The 9,173-nt window shown below is 48.5% G+C and overlaps 1 long non-coding RNA gene across 1 annotated transcript; it reads right to left on the bottom strand.

The window, feature by feature from the left end:
- Positions 1 to 1,509: 1,509 nt before the first annotated feature.
- On the bottom strand, positions 1,510 to 7,452 carry LOC109250774 (uncharacterized). The gene is made up of 2 exons (XR_002073182.2): positions 7,360 to 7,452; positions 1,510 to 2,080 (listed from the first exon to the last, which is right to left on the bottom strand). It is a non-coding gene; the product is annotated as an uncharacterized LOC109250774 (long non-coding RNA).
- Between the last annotated feature and the right edge of the window lie 1,721 nt (positions 7,453 to 9,173).

The following is a 9,173-nucleotide window of genomic DNA, read 5'->3' as shown; positions in this document are numbered from 1 at the left end:
TCCTTCCTTCCTTCCTTCCTTCCTTCTCCCACTGTCTATCTCTTTGGTTTGTGTTCTGTTTTTCTGGGAGAATTCCTTAACTCCATGTTCTGACTTCTCTGTTGAAATTTTTATTTCAAAAAGTGTTATCTAATTGTATGAACGCTTCTTTGGTTTATCGCCTCCTGTTCCTGCTTCATAGATACAATTCATTTCTTATCTCTGTGGATATTCTAGCTTCTTCTTTTGCCTGTGAACACTTTCCTTCTGTGCTTTGCCTTTTATGTTAGAGGCTTTCCCCAAGTGTCTGATCATTTAATATTTAGGAGTGAGGCCCAAAAACACCAGTTGGAAGGTCTGTGTGCGTGGTGGGCAGGAAGACCCCAGGTTGGCCTCAGTGGAGGGAAGATGGGGAGCCACAGTTTTGTTATGAGGCCCCCAAGTGTCATTACCATTTGGCCAGTGGCCTTGAGGGGTTTTTTTTTCCTTTCCTTAGGGAGGGGACCCTCCCACATTCCCCCCATTGATGCTCGGACCCCTCTATTTTGGGTCAAAGAGCATCATCTTGGTTTAGAGGTTTATATTTTTATAACATCACTACATGAGTGGCCATCTTTTTTAAAATCATGTCCTCAGTGAGACTGAGACAACCAGGGGAACTAAGCAGCGTAGGATTAAGCACCCTTCCAGAATTAGGAGGATAATTTTTATGAGAGTTTCAAATCCCTCGAAAGTTGAAAACCATCCTCTAAATAACTCCCCAGGGTTTTAACTGTTTCAGGTCTGGCTGGGGGCAGGAGAAGTCCTTTTCATTTCCTCTGTGATCTCTTCTATGACCTTTTTTTAAAAAATTATCTATCTGTAGGCAGCAGGTGCCCAGCTTAAACTTTTTATGAACTCCTCCCTCAGAAGCAAGCAGGTAATCTAAGGCCCGGCGATTTTGATAGATGGCATTGTGCATTTCGGTTTGCTGCTTGGCCGGTAAGTCAAGAGCTCTGGCTGTTTCATTGGTGATAATTTCTACAACTGCTTGCAGCCTGATTATGCGGGTTAGCACACAGTAGGTGGGAGTGCGGTGGCCCCAGCACCGTCCTCTGCCCAGGTGGCAGGGCCACGATATTGGATTATACACTCGGGAGGCCATTCGTTGTCTTTTAACTGCTGATTTGTGGGACACGCCGTTTCCTCTGAGTCTCCCTGTCCCCACACACTTGGACTCCCAAACGTCTCCCTCTGGCAAGCGGGAGCAGGAAGAGAGATGGACAAAGAGTTCCCAGCACACGTGACCCTGACCAGCCTGGGAGGAGGGCTGTGTAGGCTGTCCTGCCACGTATCTAGGACAGTCCACCTGGACCCGCCATTTGATGGCTGCGCTGACACTGTCCCAGGCCTCTCAGAGAAGAGAGAAGTTAGACAAGGGGTGGGGATCTGGTTCAAGGTGACCTGGGGTCCCCCACCATTGGGTTTTCCGGGCAGTTAAGTTATAAAGTCTTTGGCCTAGGCAGGTTAAGTTTTTAACAGAGACGACGATGAACTTTGCCCCACCAGGCAAGAAGGTTTTTCCCAATAATTGAGCTCTTGAGAAGCCAAACCCCAGTAAGACTGGGGTATTTTGTTTTACTGTAAGGTTTGTGGGGATCAGATTTTCTAGTCTCTCATGGCCATTGTTTTCCCGTGTTGGCACCAACGAAGCATCCTGTCCACAAGAGGAAGGTGAGTGAGTGTTCACAGAAACCTCTCCCCACATTTGCAGCCGGCCCCGGGCGGCCTCGGCCAATCCCGTGGCAAAGAGCAGATCAAGAATCACAACGAGAGCAAGAAACAGGGCGTGGCAGTGCGTCACAGCATGGAAACATCTAGAAAATAAGGACAGTCTTTTGTCCCACCAGACCTTCGATTCCCCAAGCTCCTGGCGTGCGTAGCTCAGTCAGCTTCCGGAGTGACTAAAGCGGGGCTGCGGTCTCCCGGAGCCTCTGGAGTGGAAGAATCTTCCGTGTGGTCAGCTTGCGCGGCGTGGATGGATCAGGAAAGCACTCCCGGCTTCGAGATGCCGGCTCCGCTCTGCCGTAGTGAATCCAGGGCCCCACTTCGGCCACCTTTCCTGCGGTAGGGGTGGACAAAATGACAGTGAACGGGCCCCTCCAGAGGGGTCTTAGGGGTTGGGCACTCCACCCCTTCACCCACACACAGCGTCTCCTGGTTAAAGGGGCGAGCGTCTGTGGTCAGACTCGCAGGGAATCGCTCCCTGACCCCGTGGTGCAAGGTGGTTAGGGTAGAGCCGAGGGCCCGCATCTGTGTTCGCGGGGTTAGCTTGCCTATCTCATTTAGATCCCCCCTCATGCCCTTGGTATTGGGGGGAGGGCGCCCATACAGGGTTTCGTAAGGGGAGAACCCCGTGGGCTTCTTCAGCTTCCCACCTGCGGCTGCAGTCTGCCTCCCGGAAGGTCCCTGATCTCTCCCTGCCTGATGTTAACCCTTCCCTATTCATCCCTCCCCTGGAACAGGGCCTGTGACTGGGTGGAGAACAGGGACGATGACCGCTCTGGCTTCTTCAAGCTGGTAAGGGGCGGTGCGGGGGTACAGCAGTTAGAGTCAACCCAAGGGTCAGCCCAGTGGCCACGGTACGGTTGACAGGGAGGCTGGCAGGCATGAGGCAGCATAAACATGAGCAGACGTGAAGAGAAAAACCCAAAGTAAAGATTCTGCCGACCAGCGAGACGGCATCTTAAGACGGCGTCTACGGTTTCCAAACCCGTCGGACAACCTCGGAGAGACCCTGACTTTGTAAACAACACACGTCAGGGAATCTCTCATAACCCAGGTGATGGAGAAGCAGGAGCATTAAGTAATCAGTGGTGGCTCTGTTTCCAGGAGTTTGGCCCTAACTTAGTGAAAAAAAAAACTTTTTTAAAGCCCCTGATGCTGGCGAGGTGTTATTTGGAGTTTTGCTGAGTATAAGCAGACAGTGTGCCTTACTTTGAGGTGTAAGACTTTTCCGAGAGCCAGGAGTCCGGCTAGAGAAAGAGTCAAAGCAGTCGTTCACCCTTATTCATTTGCAGGTGCTTGGGGAAGCCATACCTGGGTATTACTTTATAAGGCAGAACTTTTATTACTTCCCGTGCCTTTTCTGTCTTGTAGGAGAAGGCCTTTACTCAGTTCGTACAAGTATTGGTCCATACCAGCAGGTGTTGGGATCCCTTTGACCTTGGCATCTGAGTGAACCTAACTGTCAGTCTTCCCTGGACAGCCTCCGGTCCCTCGATTATCTGGGAGAGCAAGTTTGTGGTTGAAAGGAGCGTTTCTAAGACGCCGATATTCCTGGCACAACTGTCCTTGACGATTTTTTTTTTTTTTTCTTCAGTAAACATCCTTTGGGCCCTTTGAGAAGTTTCGTCCCTCCCTCAATGAAAGGCCTAACGCTGTGTTTTATTAATCTTTTTAGCTCTGTGAGCTCGGTAATCATAATTGCCCAGCTCTGTTTGTAACCATTCCAAGGGCTGGAAACAGACCCCAGAGCCTAGGGGTCAGACCCCAGTTTAGTTTCTTGGGAGGGTAGGTGGAATTGGGTCTTTCTTAATAATTGATATAGCAGCAAACTATTTTCCTGAACCCTGGTATCTACAGCCTACGACATCCAGGAATTCCCCAAAATTCACACAATTGTTTATTCGGAGTTGGTTAGCACCACAGTCTCTAATTCAGTTATGACGTCCCTTCCCAGCAAGGGAGTAAGGCTCTCTGGCATTATCAGGAAAGAAAGAGAAAAAATTAGGTTTCCCAGAGACATCCCAGGGGCTGAGCGAAACATTTAGTTACAAGTTATCCAGAGACGCCTCTAATCGTCGTCGCTCTGTGTTTGGATGGTTGGAAAGGAGGACAGAAAAGTTCACTCTGGTCAACTTTTTTTAGACTTACCCGAGGCTCTGGGTTTCTGGTGGACAGTTGGTTTAGGGGAGCCACCGTGAAGAGCCCCAAGCCCCGGTCAGTCCCTTCCAGGGACACTGGTTGTCTGAGTCCTCACAGATACAGGGCCCCGAGGGCATTCAGATGTCCAGTGATCGTCTCCGCAGAAGGGGCATAGCTTGTGGGGTTTTCATTTCGGTTGTCCCCTCTGAGGACATTCTCATTTTAGTGCTCTGAATTCACGGCCATATAAATGGCCATATAAATGGACCTCGGGAAGTCTGGTCTGACATAGTACGGAAGGCCACCACTAAGGCCTCAGATTTTTCTTTTTTTTTTTTTTTTTAATTCTCCTCTTGATCCTGGTTGTAATATACCCAACTGGGAGCTTGTAAGATCTCCTCCTTTTGGACCAACAGCAAGTTTTTGCCGTTTTCTCCGAATATCTGGGGCCCATCGAGTGACAAATTTGTCTTTTAGAATCGTCTCAGCCTCAGGGGTGTCAGGGGGGATAGCCGTATATTTCATGAGAGCCCCCTTAACCTTTCCAGGCAGGCCACCAGGGTTTTATTATGTGTCTGTAAGACAGTGGCTACTTTAGCATAATTGAAAGGCTTAACTTCAGACCTCCTGACCATATATAAAAGTCCTTTTTAAAGATTTTCCTTTATAAACCTTTTACAACTTTACTTTGCTTTTAGATTTGACCTAAGCCTTTTTTTTTTTTTTTTTTTTCCCCTAAACAGCCAGTCTCATTTAGGACAAAGTTACCTTTTTTTTTTTTTTTCACCTTTAACAAAAAATGTATTTTCATTCCTTATATATTTTTTATATGTCCACTTTTCCACACGCAGATTGCTTTTCTTATTTCCATCAGTCTTAACTACATTTAGCAGAATTTTAACTCATAGAAACTTTAGTCTCCAGTGAAAACTAAGTATAACCAATTGTGACCTGTTACATCAGAATTTCTTAGATGGCAAATTTTTGAATCAATTAAGCACAAAACATGTTTTCCCACAGATCCAAATATCCTTAGTTTTTTGCAACAAGTCAGAAGCACAAACCTACATATCTAGTAATTAGTGCTTTAGCCTCTTATCTCGTTAGACATCCAATGAATTCAATCCCAATTTATCATGCAAGCAAAAACTAATGTTTTAGGTTACCAAAGACTTTGAAAGCTATCTTTTTTTTTTAATTTTTTAAATTAGTTTTCTTTATTTTTGAGAGGCAGAAAGAGAGGGAGACACAGAATCCGAAGCAGGCTCCAGGTTCTGAGCTGTCAGCACAGAGCCCAATGCAGGGCTCAAACTCACGGACCGTGAGATCATGACCTGAGCCGAAGTCAACCGACTGAGCCACCCAGGAGCCCCTTTGAAAGCTATCTTAACAATTACTCATGAAAACTATGAGACAGACGAAATTAACCATCACTTTAAGCCATCCTTTTGTTAACAAACTGGGACAGAGATAACATGAGCTCATTTGACCTTCAGCAAATCTAGGTAGAGTAAAAGTTCTTTCTTATTTAATGTTGATAAGCATTCTTTATCTCAAACCAACAAACTTAAATTGGCTCAAACACTGAATACGTTTGACTTGGGTCCACATAAGACAGTTTGTTCCCCGTGGTTGATTTTTCCCTGGGACGTTGGTGGGGAAATCTGACTTCAGGGGTCTTTGCTCCTCGACCTCTGGGGAGGTCAAACTCCAGGTTTGTTTGTTTTTTTTGTTTTTTTTTGTTTTGTTTTGTTTTGTTTTGTTTTCCACCGGTGGAATTAGGCAGTCAGTGTCAGTCCAGAGAAGCCAGGGAATTTCCCTGAAACAAAGGGAGTTTCAGCAGCTGCTTGGGAATATTCCTTGAAGTCCCCGTTCTGAGGTAGAGTAACCAGAGACAGTTGGCTCTAATCATCACAGTCATTGGCCCAGCAAATGAGGGAGAGACAAGTCCCCGCACAGTCACACAGCGACTCCAACCCACCGCCGAGTGCCCAGCGCCTTGGAGTTGTGGCTTTGTTCCTCGTCCCTTTTGGAACAGCTAGGGCAGCTCCGGGAGGTGATCAGGCTCCCCTTCTGCCTCTCAGGGGCAGGTCTGCCAAGAGGAACCTGGGTTCTTACCAGTCTGATGGGCGGCGCTACCCTGCGCTGGTTCCTGGGCCTCACGGGTTCCGCTGGCACACATGGGGTCCTCGCCCCGGCCAGAGGGCTAGTCTCGCAAAGATCAAGTGATCCCCTGGTGCCAGGTGAGCCTCCTCTCCCTGCGCCCCGGGGTTCTCATCCCTGGTGACAAAGGAGGTGGAAACGCACCGTCTCTGAATCCCGGACGAGCCCCCAAGTCATGCAGCAGGATTTTCACACAGAGTCGTGACGTCAAGGCTTTTCTTTCCTGGAAGCAACTTTATTCCTGCCAACACCACTCAGTTGGGTTCCCACCCAAAGAACTGAGTCCCTAACACCACGTGGCATAGTTTTTTTAAATATATTTTCTACTTCCTTGTCTCCCGTATATGGTAACATGCAAACATGCAGTCTGATTCAGTGGTCTCCTGTTACAAGGTCGTGAGGGATGCTGTCACAGAGGCGTTTGGCCAGGTTGCCTTGAGGTTTTTTTGTTTTGTGTTTTTCTTTCCTTAGGGAGGGGACTCTACCACAAAACAGGGTTCCTGTTTTTTAAAAAAAGTGGTGGGTCAGATTTGGCCCGTGGGCTGTAGTTTGCTGATGCCCCACAGGTCTAGAGCAAGAATCTGCTCGCTTCTGGTTGAAGAAAGGTTTTCAGCTTTGTCTTGCTAACTCAGTCACCCTGCTTTTCACCTTACAAAAACTCGTTGACATTTCTCCTCTGCTGCTATCTTTTCTCCCACTCACTTTATCCCTGTGGCATTTACAGCTGTTTTCCCCCTCTGTAGTTATTTTCACGTTGTTTTCAGTAGCAGAGACAAATGCATGTTCGTTAGGTCCACAAGTTTTTAAGCTTTTTCTTTCAAAATAATTCCAAACTTAAAAGTTGTTGCAAGAATGGGACAAAGAGCTACCATACACCCTTTACCCAGTTACAAATTGTTAATACTTTACAGCATTTCCTTTATAATTCCCCCCTCTAGATACAACCATTTCAGACCTGGTGTTCTATTCACTACTCCTTAAATACTTAAGTGTAGTTAAAAAAATTTTTTTTAATGTTTATTTATTTTTGAGAGAGAGAGAGAGAGACAAAGTGTGAGCAGGGGAGGGGCAGAGAGAAAGAGGGAGACACAGAATCCGAAGCAGGCTCCAGGCTCTGAGCTATCAGCACAGAACCCGACGCAGGGCTCGAACCCACAGACCTTGAGATCGTGACCTGAGCTAAAGTCAGATGTTCAACCAACTGAGCCACCCAGGTGCCCCTTCAGTGTATATTTTCTAAGAGCGCAGATATTCACTCAGAAAAGAACTCAATTTTCCAAGATTTATGATGCTGTTGTTGAATCTACAGACCTTTCTCAGACGTCCCCCGTAAGTCCTTTCTAGAACTGTTCTCAGCCCAGGGCCGGGTCCAGGTACAACACTGTGGTTGGTTTTCAGGACTCTATAGCCTCCTTTAATGAGGAAAAGCCTGTCAGCCTTGTTTTGTGTTTCGTGACACTGACGTTGTTTTGACATTGCCATTTTTGGAGATACAGGCCGTTAGTTTGTGGAACGTTACTTAATTTGGGTTTTGGGTGATTTTTCTCATGTGTTCATTTTTGACATAAAGAATGCTGTTTCCTTTGTGGTGAACCCAGAACTGATCTACAATTTTTATTTAAGATTGCCCCCCACCCCCACCCCCACCCCCCGGAAATCATTTTTCATTCTACTTGAGGTTCCTGGAAACTTTCCAGATGTTACAAGCACAGAACGGTCTTTGTTCTGATTTTTTTTTTTAATCTAATGTATTCTAGAGGTCCCATTATATCCATTCTTTTGCTTCATAAACCTTTTCAGTGGCTTTTGACACATGACAGTGAATACATGACTGTCTAAACTTTGCCCTGTTGACTGGGACTCTGCCTTATTTATTTATGGACTGCATATACACAGACTGCGATTGGAAATGCCTTGCACTATCGTAGATTTCATATTCTAGTGCTGGGTGGATGATGGAAACAAGGAGGAGGGTGTTAGGACCCAGCAGTGAGCCCTGAGGTGACAGTCTCACCGCAGTTACTTGGTTTTATTTTTTTAATCTTTTATTTTTAGTTTATTTATTTATTTAGAGAGAGAGAGAGCACAAGCAGGGGAAGGGCAGAGACAGGGAGAGAGAGAAGCCCAAGTGGGCTCCAGCACCATCAGCCCAGAGCCTGATGTGGGGGTTGGAACTCAAGAACCTTGAGATCCTGACCTGAGCTGAGATCAAGAGTCAGATGCTTAACCCACTGAGCCCCCCAGGCGCCCCCACTGTAGTTCCTATAAAAACAGTTACTGAAATGTAATTCACACACTATGAAATCCACCCTCCTAAAGTGTACCGTTCAGTGGGGTGTGCAGCCATCACCAGGACCTAATTTTAGGGTTAGAAGGCGATTGCCATCGTTACGCCAGTTGTACCATGATTTGTTACAGCAAATTTGAGTCCCTTGGTGAACCGGCCAGAACTTCTACGTGAAAGATTTGGGGGAAGGTTGGCGTGTGTGTGTGTGTGTGTGTGTGTGTGTGTGTGTGTGTGTGTGTAACAGACGGCAAGTTTTGGAAGAGTACAGAGATGCCAGGGCCCGCAGGGTGACAGAAGGCTCCTGCAGGAGGGCACCATTTCCGGGTGCGGCGCGAGCAAAGGCCTGGAGGCAGCGATGGTCCCGTGTGCCCGCTGGCCCGAAGCAGCCTCTCTGGGTGCAGGGGAGAGTCCGGGGCGGAGGTGAGCGGCCAGGCAGGAGGCCGAGGGTAAGTCAGTCCGCGGCACCCCGCCCCCGCGACAGGCCATCCGCCGGCTGAGGCTTGAGGGTGCCCGGCGTGGGGACAGTCGCCTGCGGAGCGCGGGAGCGAGGCGCCGGGGGGCGCGAGCAGGTTACCGACCCTGGGCCGTCCCAGGGCTAAGGTCCGGGGATCGGTGCCCGCGGGAGCACTCAGCCCGGCACCCGCCGCTCCCGAGTCGGCGCCGCAGACCCGGGTCTTCACCGGGAGGATCGCGAACGGGCCCCGCTTTCGTGCACACCGCGTGCAAGTGTGCCAGCGCGTGGCCGCGCGCGTGGGCGAGGTGCAGGGGCGGCGAGGTCTGCGCGGAAGAAGCGGGAAGGACACGCGGCGTGCGAGCCACCGCCCCCCCCCCCTCCCCC

The sequence above is a fragment of the Panthera pardus genome, unplaced genomic scaffold, assembly GCF_024362965.1.
Source record: "Panthera pardus isolate Hobbes unplaced genomic scaffold, ASM2436296v1 HiC_scaffold_21, whole genome shotgun sequence".
NCBI lineage: Eukaryota > Metazoa > Chordata > Mammalia > Carnivora > Felidae > Panthera > Panthera pardus.
This window is presented reverse-complemented; position numbering and strand designations above follow the sequence as displayed.